General features: G+C 43.9%; 1 protein-coding gene across 1 annotated transcript in view; it reads left to right on the forward strand.

Moving 5' to 3' along the window:
* The first annotated feature begins 2,756 nt into the window (after positions 1 to 2,756).
* LOC109904445 (zinc finger protein 516) overlaps positions 2,757 to 17,879 on the forward strand; it is a 36,977-nt gene continuing 21,854 nt past the window's right edge. The window contains exon 1 of the mRNA XM_020501682.2: positions 2,757 to 3,174. The gene's annotated coding sequence lies outside the window, so the exon portion shown is untranslated. The remainder of the gene's footprint in view (positions 3,175 to 17,879) is intronic.

Below are 17,879 nucleotides of genomic sequence, written 5' to 3' on the forward strand. Positions count from 1 at the left end.
TAGAAACAATAGTAAGCAAGTATAAACACCATGGGACCACGCAGCCATCATACCACTCAGGAAGGAGACGTGTTCTGTCTCCTAGAGATGAACGTACTTTGGTGCGAAAAGTGCAAATCAATCCCAGAACAACAGCAAAGGACCTTGTGAAGATGCTGGGGGAAACGGGTACAAAAGTATCGATATCCACAGTAAAACGAGTCCTATACTGACATAACCCGAAAGGCCGCTCAGCAAGGAAGATGCCACTGCTCCATAAAAAAGCCAGACTACGGTTTGCAACTGCACATGGGGACAACAAGGACTGTACCTAGGACTGTACCTAATGTTGACCTAATGATGACCTAATAACCATATATTACATAGTAACACCGGATTAATAACTAGCATGACAAAAGCACAGTAAGGAAAATGAGAAGGACTGTATATTATACAAATAGTAGGCTATTGCACAGCAACACACAAGCGCAAGGACTGTTTAAATATATAGGAAGTAGTAAACAGTGAATAATCATTGCAGACAATATCAGTAGTAACATAATAACAGGAATGAGAAATACATAGAATACTGCTACTCTAGCTCATCCTACACTGGTAACAACAGGGACAACTTTGTAATCATGCACCGATGTCCCCCCAAGCTATGAGTGCATGGGGATAGTCTGATTGGCTGAAGCCACGAGCTGGTGGTGAACGATATCTCTCACGTGAGGGGGAGAACTGGACTACGCAGCGCTAGACAAACATAAACAACTACAAACACGCTGGAAATTAGTCCCACAGCATCCTCGCCAGGGAGATTCTATAACAGTCACCTAAATACGGTACATTGCCCTCAAAAAGTATTCAGATCCCTTCACTTTTTCCAAATGTTGTTACTTTACTTCCTTATTCTAAAATGTATTTATTTCTTAATCCTCCGCAATCTACACACAATACCCCATAATGACAAAGTGAAACCAGATGTTTTGACATTTTTGCAAATGTATTAAAAATAAAAACAGATATACTTTATTTACATAAGCATTCAGACCCTTTGCTATGAGACTCGAAATTGAGCTCAGGTGCATCCTGTTTCCATCGATCATCCCTGAGTTACTTCTACAACTTCGTTGGAGTCCACCTGTGGTAAATTCAATTGATTGGACATGATTTGGAAAGGCACACACCTGTCTATATAAGGTCCCACAATTGACAGTGCATGTCAGAGCAAAAACCAAGCCATGAGGTCGAAGGAATTGTCTGTAGAGCTGTGAGACAGACAGGATTATGTCGCGGCACCTATCTGGGAAGGGTACCAACACATTCTGCAGCATTCAAGGTCCCCAAGAGCACAGTGTCCTCCATCATTCTTAAATGGAAGAAGTTTATAACCACCAAGGCTCTTCTAGAGCTGTCAGCCCAGCCAAACTGAGCAATCGGGGGAGAAGGGCATTGGTCAGGGAGGTGACCAAGACCCCGACAGAGCTCCAGAGTTCCTCTGTGGAGATGGGAGAAGCTTCCAGAAGGACAACCATCTCTGCAGCACTCCAACAATCAGGCCTTTCTGGTAGAGAGGCTAGACAGAAGCCACTCCTCAGTAAAAGGCACATGACAGCATGCTTGGAGTTTGCCAAAAGGCATCTAAAAACTCTCAGACAATGAGAAACAAGATTCTCTGGTCTGATGAAACCAAGATTGAACTCTTTGGCCTGAATGCCAACTGTCACTACTGGAGGAAACCTGACACCATCCCTATGGTGAAGCATGGTGGTGGCTGCATCATGCTGTTGGATGTTTTTCAGCGGCAGGGACTGGGAGACTAGTCAGTATCGAGGCAATAATGAACAGAGCAAAGTACAGAGTAATCCTTGATGAAATCGTCTCCAGAGCGCTCAGGACCTCAGACTGAGGGCGAAGGTTCACCTTCCAACAGGACAATGACCATAAGCACACAGCCAAGACAACGCATGTGTGGCTTCGGGACAAGTCTTAATGTCCTTGAGTAGCCGAGCCAGAGCCCGGACTTGAGCCCGATCGAACATCTCTGGAGAGACTTGAAAATAGCTGTGCATCAACGCTCCTCATCCAACCTGACAGACCTTGAGAGGATCTGCAGAGAAGAATGAGAGAAACTCCCTAAATACAGGTGTGCCAAGGTTGTAGCATCATACCCAAGAAGACTCGAGGCTGTAATCACTGCCAAAGGTGCATCAACAAAGTACAGAGTAAAGGGTCTGAATACTTATGTAGATGTGATATTTCCATTTTTTATAAATAATAAAATCTAAAAGCCTGTTTTTGTTTTGTCATTATGGGGCATTGTGTGTAGATTAATGATTAACTATTTAAATCAATTTTAGAATAAGGCTGTAAGGTAACAAAATGTGGAAAAAGTCAAGGGGTCTAAATACTTTACGAATGCACTATATAGGCTTGATGTGAGTTGTTACTATGTTACGTGAGTCTGGGTATTTAACCTACTTTATTACACATAAAAAACTGAGAAACTATCCGCCACAGTGGAGGAGGCGTCACTTAGACATCTTCACTTTGATGCATGCCATCGATGCACAGCATCTAATTTACTCTGCCCTTGGGGTTTTAACAACGTACAGGTAGGTAAGAGAACGCTTGTAGGCAAACTACATTTACAAGCGTTATTTTTTTTCTTTATTGGCGGTGGATGTCCGTGTCCAGGCAGTGTGCAGGGATTATTTCAACAGCCAAATCAGATTAAGAAATTACATCAAATATAGCCTATTGTTTTCACGACATGTTTTTGTATCTAGGCTACAGAAACTGCGGTCTGCTGGAAACACAGGGCGGAGCTTTAAGCGCCTACTTTTTTTGTTTTGATGCATTTTTGTCTGGAAGCCTATTGCTTGTAGTCTGTCGAGTACTAAGCCGATTCTATTTCAAGGGTAGCGAGTCGAAACGGGACATCGAGACCATGATTAAACGACCCGACGGAAACTTTGCACTCTGGGCACATTGAGAGCAGTAAGAAATCACGCCAGGAATTCATCGGGGACCAAGCAGTAAACTATAAACATGTAATTGGAGGACTGTTCCCGATAAAATAATTTGACAACTTTCTACGGATGCATGCTACTGTCATCGTGTTTTTAAAATATTTGCTGAAGTGTGTAGTTAGGCTACTGGAGGACACACCAAATTCGTTTAGGTCTTGAGGTAAGGTACTTTTTTTTAAACCTCTTTTCCTACTGTATAAATATACATCTGTATAAAATAAACGACAGTTCACATGCAAATATTTGCCATTGTTTTAATGATTGCTTTTCATGGTGCCACCAAAACGTTTGAGGAGGACAGTGCATTGTGGTGAAGAGGAGAGGGGATAAACAGTCCTTCAATGGTTAATTAATTCACAGTGCGAATGTAGCGTTCAACAGGCAGGTTAGAAGGCTCTATAATATCAAGATCTATAATGTCTATTCTAGGCTACACTTGACTAGATTAGAGACATAGAATTTCATTTTTTACTTGGCATCTCAAGATAACGAAAAACAGGCTCACTCTGTTGGCACACAATTGCTTTCCATTGGTTTCTTTCTGGAGACCAATTTTATCCTTTTCACACGTATCTTTCTTTTTCTCTCTTTCCATTCCTAAGGCAGACTATTGGTGCTATCATTGTCAGTGCAAACTTGTGTTTGTGAGTGGCCCTAACAAAAGAGACAAGGCGTCTATTGTACAGGATCAGCAGCAGATTAATAGAATTCCTTTTCTCTCCACTCGCTCAATGGCCTCTTAGTCTACTCCATCTGGACTGCCTAAAAACCCACACTGGCAGTGGCAATAATATTTGTATGCCTTTGTCATTCTTCAGCCGTTGCTCCTGTTCAACCTTCTCACCACAGTATGTTGGAGACCTATAGAGAAGATATGGACAGTTAGGCAATAGACAGTTAGACCATCTCCATCCTGAGTTGTATTTCTGTATTGCAGATGTTTATCCACACAGCATGCTGTGGAACTGTAGGCCAGGGACACAAACCCCCGCAATCAAATCTTAAGTCTTGTCAAATAAAAATGGTTTGGATGACTTGCCTCCTGGATAGGCCTAGACTTTGAAAGAAAGCATATCAGTGTAGGCCTGACGCAGTCGAAATCAAGCTTGGCAGAAGGGGATCTTGATGTTTTAGAGGTCTGTAATCGGTAATGATGTGTATATAAATGGAAAGATATCGTAGATGTGAATCTGGATGGTTGAAAGACAGACAGACAGACAGACAGACAGACAGACAGACAGACAGACCGACAGAGACACGACATACGACAGACAGACAGACCAGACAGACAGACAGACAGACAGACAGACAGACAGACAGACAGACAGGACAGACAGACAGACAGACAGACCAGAGACAGACATAGACAGACAGACGACACAGACAGACAGACCAGACAGACGACAGACAGACAGACAGACAGACTAGACAGACAGACAGACAGACAGACAGACAGACAGAACAGGACAGACAGACAGTACAGACCAGAACAGACAGACAGACAGACAGACAGACAGACAGACAGACAGACAGACAGACAGACAGACAGACAGACAGACAGACAGACAGACAGACAGACAGACAGACAGACAGACAGACAGACAGACAGACGACAGACGACAGACAGACAGACAGACAGACAGACAGACAGACAGACAGACAGACAGACAGACCAGACAGACAGACAGACAGACAGACAGACAGACAGACAGACAGACAGACGACAGACAGACAGACAGACAGACAGACAGACAGACAGACAGACAGACAGACAGACAGACAGACAGACAGACAGACAGACAGACAGACAGACAGACAGACAGACAGACAGACAGACAGACAGACAGACAGACAGACAGACAGACAGACAGACAGACAGACAGACAGACAGACAGACAGACAGACAGACAGACAGACAGACAGACAGACAGACAGACAGACAGACAGACAGACAGACAGACAGAACAGACAGACAGACAGACAGACAGACAGACAGACAGACAGACAGACAGACAGACAGACAGACAGACAGACAGACAGACAGACAGACAGACAGACAGACAGACAGACAGACAGACAGACAGACAGACAGACAGACAGACAGACAGACAGACAGACAGACAGACAGACAGACAGACAGACAGACAGACAGACAGACAGACAGACAGACAGACAGACAGACAGACAGACAGACAGACAGACAGACAGACAGACGACAGACAGACAGACAGACAGACAGACAAGACAGACAGACAGACAGACAGACAGACAGACAGACAAGACAGACAGACAGACAGACAGACAGACAGACAGACAGACAGACAGACAGACAGACAGACAGACAGACAGACAGACAGACAGACAGACAGACAGACAGACAGACAGACAGACAGACAGACAGACAGACAGACAGACAGACAGACAGACAGACAGACAGACAGACAGACAGACAGACAGACAGACAGACGACAGACAGACAGACAGACAGACAGACAGACAGACAGACAGACAGACAGACAGACAGACAGACAGACAGACAGACAGACAGACAGGACAGACAGACAGACAGACAGACAGAACAGACAGACAGACAGACAGGACAGACAGACAGACAGACACAGACAGACAGACAGACAGACAGACAGACAGACAGACAGACAGACAGACAGACAGACAGACAGACAGACAGACAGACAGACAGACACAGACAGACAGACAGACAGACAGACAGACAGACAGACAGAGAGACAGACAGACAGACAGACAGACAGACAGACAGACAGACAGACAGACAGACAGACAGACAGACAGACAGACAGGCAGACAGCAGACAGACCAGACAGACCAGACAGACAGACAGACAGACAGACAGACAGACAGACAGACAGACAGACAGACAGACAGACAGACAGACAGACAGACAGACAGACAGACAGACAGACAGACAGACAGACAGACAGACAGACAGACAGACAGACAGACAGACAGACAGACAGACAGACAGACAGACAGACAGACAGACAGACAGACAGACAGACAGACAGACAGACAGACAGACAGACAGACAGACAGACAGACAGACAGACAGACAGACAGACAGACAGACAGACAGACAGACAGACAGACAGACAGACAGACAGACAGACAGACAGACAATCTCCCGGCCATCAGACTGTTAAAATAGTCACCACAAGCCAGCCTGCCCTGAACTTAGTCACTGTTACTAGCTGGCTGCCACCCGGTACTCTTCCATGCACCTTATATAGTCATTGAACACTGGTCACTTTAATAATGTTTACATACTGTTTTACCCACTTCTTATGTATATACTGTATTCTAGTCAATGCTCATCCTTAATAACTACTGCTGTACACACCATTTCTATTAATATACTGCCCATAATGTCTATACACACCATCATATACATAAACTCAGCAAAAAAGAAACCTCTCACTGTCAACTGCGTTTATTTTCAGAAAACTTAACGTGGAAATATTTTTGCAAACATAAGATTCAACAACTGAGACATAAACTGAACAAGTTCCACAGACATGTGGCTAACAGCAATGGAATAATGTGTCCCTGAACAAAGGGGGGGGGTCAAAATCAAAAGTAACAGTCAGTATCTGGTGTGGCCACCAGCTGCGTTAAGTACTGCAGTGTATCTCCTCCTCATGAACTGCACCAGATTTGCCAGTTCTTGCCGTGAGATGTTACCCCACTCATCCACCAAGGCACCTGCAAGTTCCCGGACATTTCTGAGAGGAATGGCCCTAGCCCTCACCCTCTGATCCAACAGGTCCCAGACGTGCTCAATGCGATTGAGATCCGGGCTCTGCACTGTTCATGGCAGAACACTGACATTCCTGTCTTGCAGGAAATCACGCACAGAACGAACAGTATGGCTGGTAGCATTGTCATGCTGAAGGGTCATGTCAGTATGAGCCTGCAGGAAGGGTACCACATAGGGAGGAGAATGCCTTCCCTGTAACGCACAGCGTTAAGATTGCCTGCAATGACAACAAGCTAAGTCCGATGATGCTGTGACACAACGCCCCAGACCATGACGGACCCTCCACCTCCAAATTGATCCAGAGTACAGGCCTCGGTGTAATGATCATTCCTTTGACGATAAACGTGAATCCGATCATCACCCCTGGTGAGAAAAAACCGCGACTCGTCAGTGAAGAGCACTTTTTTCCAGTCCTGTCTGATCCAGCGACGGTTTGTTCCCACAGGGGACGTTGTTTCCAGTGATGTCTGGTGAGGACCTGCCTTACAACAGGCCTACAAGCCCTCAGTTCAGCCTCTCTCAGCTTATTGCGGACAGTCTGAGCACTGATGGTGGGATTGTGAGTTCTTGGTGTAACTCGGACAGTTGTTGTTGCCATCCTGTACCTGTCCCGCAGGTGTAATATTTGGATGTACCGATCCTGTGCAGGTGTTGTTACACATGGTCTGCCACTGCGAGGAAGATCAGCTGTCTGTCCTGTCTCAATGTAGCGCTGTCTCAGGCGTCTCACAGTACGCACATTGCAATTTATTGCCCTGGCCACATCTGCAGTCCTCATGCCTCCTTACAGGACGCCTAAGGCACGTTCACGCAGATGAGCAAGGACCCTTCTTTTGGTGCTTTTCAGTGTCAGTAGAAAGGCCTCTTTAGTGTCCTACGTTTTCATAACTGTGACCTTAATTGCCTGCCGTCTGTAAGCAGTTAGTGTCTTCAAAAAAGTCCTAAAAAAGGGACATTCAGCCGTCCTAAAGGGACATTTCTTTTTTTGCTGAGGTTACATATTTATATTCTGGACTCCTTATGAAATTTCTTAATTACTTTCTTATTATTTTTTGGATTTGTTTGTATTGTTAGGTATTTCGCTGCACCTGCGATAACATCTGCAAATATGTGTATGCGATCAATAACATTTTATTTGAATTGACAGACAAAAAGGATAGACAAATATTGTAGGTAGCCATGCTTTCAGATATATAGCTAGCGAGAGATATTCTACTACCACGGCTCCCTATACACACACACACACACACACACACACACACACACACACACACACACACACACACACACACACACACACACACACACACACACACACACACACACACACACACACACACACACACACACACACACACACACACACCATCCCCCCGTGTGTGGCCAACATGTGGGGAGGTAATCTGCTGCTATTAGGGTAATCTTCTCAGCATGGCCATCAATGGGGAGTATGCTCAGCATCTATCCGGCAGGCAGAGTATCGTCATCCCGACAAAATTAGGGCCAAGGAAAAATGATTTAATCATACAGATTAAATGGGAGAGACATGGGGCGGAGACATTGCGGACAGAGGTTGTTTGTTGAGATTTTTCAGTTATATGGTTTATCTTGAAAAAGTAGTTTTTTAATCATGTAGGGAGGTAGGCTCTTGGAATCATGGGGAAAGGTAGGATCTTGAAATCATGTAGGAAGGTAGGATCTTGAAATTATTGCATTCATGTGTTATTCCCATGATGGGTTATTCATGACGCTTAGTGCTGCGGTCAATGTATGCTACAGGACAACCTGCTATGGTACAGGACAACCTGCTATGGTACAGGACAACCTGCTATGGTACAGGACAACCTGCTATGGTACAGGACAACCTACTATGCTACAGGACAACCTGCTATGGTACAGGACAACCTGCTATGGTACAGGACAACCTGCTATGGTACAGGACAACCTGCTATGCTACAGGACAACCTGCTATGCTACAGGACAACCTGCCATGGCACAGGACAACCTGCTATGCTACAGGACAACTTGCTAAATAACTCATGTAATCTATAGCCTGATAGGAATGGTTAACGACCATCTAAGGCATTATTACTATGCTAAATAGAAGTAGAATCCAATCTACAGTATACATTTTTACTACGTTTTGAAAAAGATGTAGAAATGTACTGCACTTTACTGTAGGGACAGTTTTATTGAATGACATTCCTCACGTGTCAGGTGCAGGGTACTGTAGTGGCATCCTCAGTAGTATGCAAATACACTGTTTTCACAGCTGCTGTGCCACTGTGGACCACGAACTGAAAAACACAATTCATAGTCAAGAATGACAGTTGAGCATAATATTGTTGAAATGCTTCATACTCAATGTGAGTGTGCTTTTGCTTAAAGTTATTTGTGTGTAAAGGCTGTAGAGGAAATAAGAGTGGCTTTGGTGTGTGTGTGTGTGTGGAGAGAGTGCTCAATTGTGGTAGCTGTGTTTAGAACACACATGCTGGTGTCTGGTGAAGAGCTTGGCTCTGGTCAGTTGGCAATGCCACGGCTGAGAGCAATGTGGGCAGAGGACTCTGTTCTGGCATGGTGTGTGTATTTGTTTGTATCCAGTTAGTGTGTGTGTGTGCATGAGTGAGACATTTAGCTGAATATGCATCTTCTCTTTGGATGTTGGTACTAAACAGAGGATCTACTATCTAACCATCGAGGCTGTTCGTGTGACTGTCTTGCCAGCATACAGTATGCCTACTGTCCCTGTTTTTGGCTTTCTAATTTGGGGATAGTTTGAGCATAACCATGCTTCAAATGAAGAGCAATCAATCAGGCTAAACAAATAACAAATGGGTTTGAACAAAATGTATATACAGTACACAACAGCACTTAGGGGCCAATATTAGGCATCTTTTAATAAAACATTTTCACTAAAGTCTCCCACTATATACAGATGGGAAACATGTTGTCTGATTCGTGAATGGACATACAGTACCAGTCAAAGGTTTGAACATAACTACTCGTTCCAGGGGTTTTCTTTATTTGTACTATTTTCTACATTGTAGAATAATAGTGAAGACATCAAAACAATAAAATAACACATGTGGAATCATGTGGTAACGAAAAAAAGTGTTCAACAAATCAAAATATATTTTACATTTTGAATTCTTCAAAGTAGCCACCCTTTGCCTTGTTTTCATTTCGACTCTGTCAATCACAACATCCTCATCGACAGACTCGATAGCCTTGGTTTCTCAAATGACTGCCTCGCCTGGCTCACCAACTACTTCTCTGGTAGAGTTCAGTGTGCCAAATCGGAGGGCCTGTTGTCCGGGCCTCTGGCAGTTTCTATGGGGGTGCCATAGTGTTCAATTCTTGAGCCGACTCTCTTCTCTGAATACATCAATGATGTTGCTCTTGCTGCTGGTGAGTCTGATCCACCTCTACGCAGACGACACCATTCTGTATACTTCTGGCCCTTCTTTGGACACTGTGTTAACAACCCTCCAAACAAGCTTCAATGCCATACAACTCTCCTTCCGTGGCCTCCAACTGCTCTTAAATACAAGTAAAACTAAATGCATGCTCTTCAACCGATCGCTGCCTGCACCTGCCCGCCCGTCCAGCATCACTACTCTGGACGGTTCTGACTTAGAATATGTGGACAACTACAAATACCTAGGTGTCTGGTTAGATTGTAAACTCTCCTTCCAGACTCACATCAAACATCTCCAATCCAAAGTTAAATCTAGAATTGGCTTCCTATTTCGCAACAAAGCATCCTTCACTCATGCTGCCTAACATACCCTTGTAAAACTGACCATCCTACCGATCCTCGACTTCGGCGATGTCATTTACAAAATAGCCTTCAATACCCTACTCAATAAATTGGATTCAATCTATCACAGTGCCATCCGTTTTGTCACCAAAGACCCATATACTACCCACCACTGCGACCTGTACACTCTCGTTGGCTGGCCCTCGCTTCATACTCTTCACCAAACCCACTGGCTCCATGTCATCTACAAGACCCTGCTAGGTAAAGTCCCCCCTTATCTCAGCTCGCTGGTGACCATAGCAGCACCCACCTGTAGCACGCGCTCCAGCAGGTATATCTCTCTGGTCACCCCCAAAACCAATTCTTCCTTTGACCGCCTCTCCTTCCAGTTCTCTGCTGCCAATGACTGGAACAAACTACAAAAACCTCTGAAACTGGAAACACTTATCTCCCTCACTAGCTTTAAGCACCAGCTGTCAGAGCAGCTCACAGATTACTGCACCTGTACATAGCCCATCTATAATTTAGCCCAAACATAATTTAGCCCAAACAACTACCTCTTCCCCTACTGTATTTATTTAGCTCCTTTGCACCCCATTATTTTTTATTTCTACTGGCACATTCTTCCACTGCAAATCTACCATTCCAGTGTTTTACTTGCTATATTGTATTTACTTCGCCACCATGGCCTTTTTTTTGCCTTTACCTCCCTTATCTCACCTCATTTGCTCACATCGTATATAGACTTATTTTTTCTACTGTATGTTTGTTTTACTCAATGTACAACTCTGTGTTGTTGTATGTGTCAAACTGCTTTGCTTTACTTGGCCAGATCGCAATTGTAAATGAGAACTTGTAAAAAAATGTACAGCTTTGCACACTCTTGGTATTCCTTCAAGCAGCTTCATGAGGTAGTCACCTGGAATGCATTTCAATTCAATTAATTTGTGGAATTTCTTCCTTCTAAAAGTTTTTGAGACAATCAGATGTGTTGTGACATGGTAGGGGTGGTATACAGAAGATAACCCTATTTGGTAAGACCAAGTCCATATTATGGCAAGAACAGCTCAAATAAGCAAAGATAAATGACAGTCCATTACTTTAAGACATGGTCAGTCAATGCAGAAAAATGAACATTTCTTCAAGTGCAGTCGCAAAAACCATCAAGCGCTATGATGAAACTGGCTCTCATGAGGACCGCCACAGGAAAGGAAGACCCAAAGTTACCTTTGATGCAGAGGATACGTTTATTAGAGTTTCCAGCCTCATTGCAGCCCAAATAAATGTTTTACAGAGTTCAGGTAACAGACACATCTCAACATCAACTGTTCAGAGGAGACTGCGTGAATCAGGCCTTCATGGTCGAATTGCTGCAAAGAAACCACTACTAAAGGACACCAAAAATAAACACTAGCAATGGACATTGGACCGGTGGAAGTCCAAATTTGTGATTTTTGGTTCCAACTGTGTCTTTGTGAGACGCAGAGTAGGTGGACCAATGATCTCCGCATGTGTGGTTCCCACCGTGAAGCATGGAGGAGGACGTGTGGGGGTGCTTTGCTGGTGACACTGTCAGTGATTTATTTAGAATTCAAGGCACACTGAACCATAATTGGCTACCACAGCATTCTACTGTGATATGCCACCCCATCTGGTTTGGGCTTAGTGGGACTATCATTTGTTTTTCAACAGGACGATGACCCAACACACCTCCAGGCTGTGTAAGGGTTATTTAACCAAGAAGAAGAGTGATTAAATGCTGCATCAGATGACCTGGCCTCCAACAATCCCCCGACATCAACCCAATTGAGATGGTTTGGGATGAGTTGGACCGCAGAGTGAAGGAAAAGCAACCAACAAGTGCTCAGCATATGAGGGAACTCCTTCAAGACTGTTGGAAAAGCATTCCAGGTGAAGCTGGTTGAGAGAATGCCAAGAGTGTGCAAAGCTGTCAAGGCAAAGGGTGGCTACTTTGAAAAATCTCATAAAATATATTTAGATTTGTTTCACACTTTTTTTGGTTACTACATGATTCCATATGTGTTATTTCATAGTTTTTTCATGTCTTCACCATTATTCTACAATGTGTGTCCAAACTTTTGACTGGTAATGTGGGTGCCAATGTGCTTTTCCATATGTTTATTCCACAAATTAGGCCTATTAATTTAAGTAAACTACATTGGGAGACATTTTGGGACTATATGAAGAATTTACAAATTAAATAAATACCAAAAGTTTGGGGTTTTCCTTTAATTATTGATCTGCTGGGAAAACTCATACTCCCATGGTTCTTCACTCTCCTCTCACCCTTGCTGTAGTAGTGACCCCTTAGATTCATTGTCTTCCGAAAGGTTGCGTCACTCCTACGTGACGCAAGTATTTCAAATGTCCTGTCTTGTGGGACGTGGAACTCATTAGTGCTCGGAATTGCCAGGGACCTTACGATACGATATTATCACAATACTCATGTGCCAATAAAATATGCGATGCTCGCGATTCTATATTAATTTGCGATTCGATACTGGGATTTTATTGTTATTCGATGTTCCAAACATCAAGAGAATCAAGAAAATTAGTTTTGTTCAGTCATGGAAATAAAAGCACTGGACACAAATTGGCTCTCTATTTAAAGTGAAGATGGAGAACAAGCTATAATGGAGAAAATACTGGAGTCTTATTTCAGGCATTGGTATTGTCAAAACAATACAAGATGAAATATCGTCAAAAATGATATCCCGATATGTAACTGTATCGATTTTCCCACGATCACTCGAACTCATCCTAAAATCTTTGTATTCCAGAGCGTCCGCCATTCAAAAATGAAAACATAGTTACTAATTTGTGATATCATGTCACGTATACTCCCTCTCAGGCCTCTAGGTCATCAGGCTGCTGATTATCCCGCACACCTTTCACCATCGTCTTGCGCACCTGCACCTCATGACACTCACCTGGACTGCATCACCTCCTTGATTATCTTCCCATTAACTGTCACTCCCCTTGGTTCTTTCCTCAGGTGTTTTTAGCTCTGTTTTCATGTCGGTGTGTTGTTTGTGTTTCGTGTTCACTGTTTCTTTTATTTATTAAAACACTCACTCCCTGAACTTGCTTCCCGACTCTCAGCGCACTCAATACAGAAAAACACCTCACCTAAAGGAAGCGTTTATTTTATATATTTTTTTGTGTCCGAGTAATGACGCCGGGTCCGAACTGCTACAGGCTCTCATACCTCAACCAGATCACCAGGCTTCCCTGCGTCAGGCTCTCATACCTCAACCAGATCACCAGGCTTCCCTGCTACAGGCTCTCATACCTCAACCAGATCACCAGGCTTCCCTGCTTCAGGCTCTCATACCTCAACCAGATCACCAGGCTTCCCTGCTACAGGCTCTCATACCTCAACCAGATCACCAGGCTTCCCTGCTTCAGGCTCTCATACCTCAACCAGATCACCAGGCTTCCCTGCTACAGGCTCTCATACCTCAACCAGATCACCAGGCTTCCCTGCTTCAGGCTCTCATACCTCAACCAGATCACCAGGCTTCCCTGCTTCCCTGCTACAGGCTCTCATACCTCAACCAGATCACCAGGCTTCCCTGCTACAGGCTCTCATACCTCAACCACATCACCAGGCTTCCCTGCTTCCCTGCTACAGGCTCTCATACCTCAACCAGATCACCAGGCTTCCCTGCTTCCCTGCTACAGGCTCTCATACCTCAACCAGATCACCAGGCTTCCCTGCGTCAGGCTCTCATACCTCAACCAGATCACCAGGCTTCCCTGCTACAGGCTCTCATACCTCAACCAGATCACCAGGCTTCCCTGCTACAGGCTCTCATACCTCAACCAGATCACCAGGCTTCCCTGCTTCAGGCTCTCATACCTCAACCAGATCACCAGGCTTCCCTGCTTCCCTGCTACAGGCTCTCATACCTCAACCAGATCACCAGGCTTCCCTGCTACAGGCTCTCATACCTCAACCAGATCACCAGGCTTCCCTGCTTCCCTGCTACAGGCTCTCATACCTCAACCAGATCACCAGGTTTCCCTGCTTCCCTGCTACAGGCTCTCATACCTCAACCAGATCACCAGGCTTCCCTGCTACAGGCTCTCATACCTCAACCAGATCACCAGGCTTCCCTGCTTCAGGCTCTCATACCTCAACCAGATCACCAGGCTTCCCTGCTTCCCTGCTACAGGCTCTCATACCTCAACCAGATCACCAGGCTTCCCTGCTACAGGCTCTCATACCTCAACCAGATCACCAGGCTTCCCTGCTACAGGCTCTCATACCTCAACCAGATCACCAGGCTTTCCTGCTTCAGGCTCTCATACCTCAACCAGATCACCAGGCTTCCCTGCTTCAGGCTCTCATACCTCAACCAGATCACCAGGCTTCCCTGCTACAGGCTCCCCTGCCTCAGCCGGCACGTCGGGCTTTCATGCCTTAGCTGGATCGCCAGGCTCCCCTGCTTCCACCGGCTTGTCAGGTACTCATACCTCAACCGGATCGCCAGACTCCCCTGCCTCAACTGATTTGTCAGGTTCCCGCTCCCCAGTTGTCTCCAGAAGTTCCCGTGCCTCAGCTGGTGTGACAGGTTCTCGCACATCAGCAGGTGTGACCGGTCCACTCCTGATCCCCGGGTTGATCCCCTTTGAAGGCATCTTGTGGCTGGAGCCGCGCATTCGGTGAGGGGGTACTGTCACGTATACTCCCTCTCTGGCCTCTAGGTCATCAGGCTGCTGATTATCACACACACCTGTCACCATCGTCTTGCGCACCTGCGCCTCATGACACTCACCTGGACTGCATCACCTTCTTGATTATCTTCCCTATATCTGTCACTCCCCTTGGTTCTTTCCTCAGGTGTTATTGACTCTGTTTTCATGTCGGTGCATTGTTTGTGTTTTGTGTTCATTGTTTATTTTATTTAAAACACTCATTCCCTGAACTTGCTTCCTGACTCTCAGGGCACTCGTTACATATCACTGCGCTCTCGCATGACTCTCCATGAAATAGGCAGAATTACTAGCTAAATTATTACAAACTTTGTGACTGTGATTTAATAGTTTGCAATTGTGAGAAAAAAAAACAAGGCAGTGGCTATCTCCTGCAAAACTTACTTGACCAGCTGCTTAGCTAACTATTGTAGCTAGCTTACTGACATAGCTGGCTAGCTAGCTAGCGCTGCATAAACATTTCTTAGCCTTTTTAAATTAACCTAACGTTGTAGACTTGCGGCCCGAAATTTAACTGCAATGAGTCGCTGCAGAAAAGCTCATTCCTGAACACATAATAAAGAATTAGCACTACTAAAGTATCTTGCCAACTAGCTTTTTTTGGAAGATTCAACAATGTGTGTTAAGCACTAAGTTAGTAGCGGGTTGGTCAGCAGCATCATTTCACTCACTGGCTCAGAGCTAATGTTGTAAAAATGTATGCTAGCTTTAGCACCCATAGTCAAATAATTTAAGCAAAATAATCCTTAGCTAGATGTAAAATGGTGTGACTTCCTCACAAAAAAAACCAGCAACGTTATTTACATTTTTTAAAATCTTAGATTAATTCTGATGGTTTTGAGGGAGAAATCTAATTTTATTGGCCACATATACATGGTTAGCAGATGTTATTGCAAGTGTAGCTAAATGCTTATGCTTCTAGTTCTGACAGTGCAGCAATATCTAACAAGTAATCTAACAATTTACACTACTACATAATTACACGCAGATCTAAATAAAGGGATGGAATAAGAATATGTACAAATAAATATATGAGTATATGAGAATATATGAGCAATGACCTAGTGGCATAGGCAAGATGCAATAGGTGGTATAACATACACATATGGGATGAGAATTGCAAGATATCTAAACCTCATTATTAAATTGCCATTTATAAAGTAACTAACTATTTGTTAGTTGCAACGCAGGACATTTTAAACTTATAGTGTATTTTAGGTTTAAAAAGTCTTCTGAAGTTTGTAATTTCCACTTTGAAATTTCTAACTTCATTTACCCTTACTGAAAATGTATCAACCCTTACAAAAATGTCAATTAATTATAATCCACAAAATATTATGACATTTTCCTGTTGCTGCAGGATTATTTTCATGCTATAGCAAACTGTATCAAATTAAGATCTCACATCTGTAGGGGAAACATTGTTCATTTGTCCAGATGGGAGATGAGGAGGTAAGGCAGACCCAGATCCCTTCTGTTCAGCCCTCTGAGACGGGGAGAAGGAGACATGATTAGATGGGTCTCAGGGTGTCCGGTTACCTATAGCCTATACTGTAGTCTCCCAATGAGGTGGTGTTGAGATGCTGCACCACCTCAGGGAACCTGATCCTGATTCTGCCAGCTGTCATTAGTTGCACACAGGAAATGAGGACATATTGGATAGCACTTCATTAGAATGGTCCCTCACAGATGATGTCTAGATGCTCAAACTGTCAACAAACAATGTTTTTTTTTTTAAAGCAAGGAGACCAAGGCACTCTTCATATCATTCAAATGCCTTTATTTGTATGGAATGCGCAAAGATGAAAAACTCTGACTTGTTTCGGCAGCTTGGCCTTCGTCGGGGAGTACACAGATGTATGTTGTACTCCCTGACCAAAGAGCACCTTCTATTTACAAAAATGCCTACCATTGTGTACGCTAGCAGTGCTTCCCTTCCTTAGGTTTTCTACAAACTATCGGTTTAATTTAGTGATTGATAGACTGCAAATGATTTAATGATAGGCCTAATTACTTGTTAAAAAACAGTCTAACTACTGACTAAGTACTGTTTGTTGTGGAAGGTGGTGATAGACTGGGTGGTGATATAATTGTTTTTAAGGGGGAATTTGTCTGTAGAAAAAAATTCAGATATGGCCTTTTATCCTATTTGAAAGACCCCTGTCCTACATATCGACAATAGGATTTCATGGTTTGGTTTATTTCAAGTTGAATTCACATTTGTTGACAACTCAATCCAATGGCAACCAAAATTGGTGTTGTCTATGTGGGTAGTTACTTTCTGGATAAAGTTACATAAGGGTGATAGCGTAGATGTAGCCTACACAGCCTTAGGCGATATGTTTTACCGGCTTTAGACTGCGTGCCTTTCATTTCAGAATTATATAAGCTTCCCTTACTCTACTCTTTCTATGACGGAGATGCATCCGAAAATATTGTGCTTATTGCCAGGCTATACGATACTATGATTATCACCATGTTTTAGCACCGTTTCAGCCTCAAGCTCCAACAATTTCACCTACAATTGTATCAATCAGCAAATTGACACTTATTCTACTAAAAGTATACCATC

The sequence above is a fragment of the Oncorhynchus kisutch genome, linkage group LG14 (genome assembly GCF_002021735.2).
Source record: "Oncorhynchus kisutch isolate 150728-3 linkage group LG14, Okis_V2, whole genome shotgun sequence".
NCBI classification, from domain to species: Eukaryota; Metazoa; Chordata; class Actinopteri; order Salmoniformes; family Salmonidae; genus Oncorhynchus; species Oncorhynchus kisutch.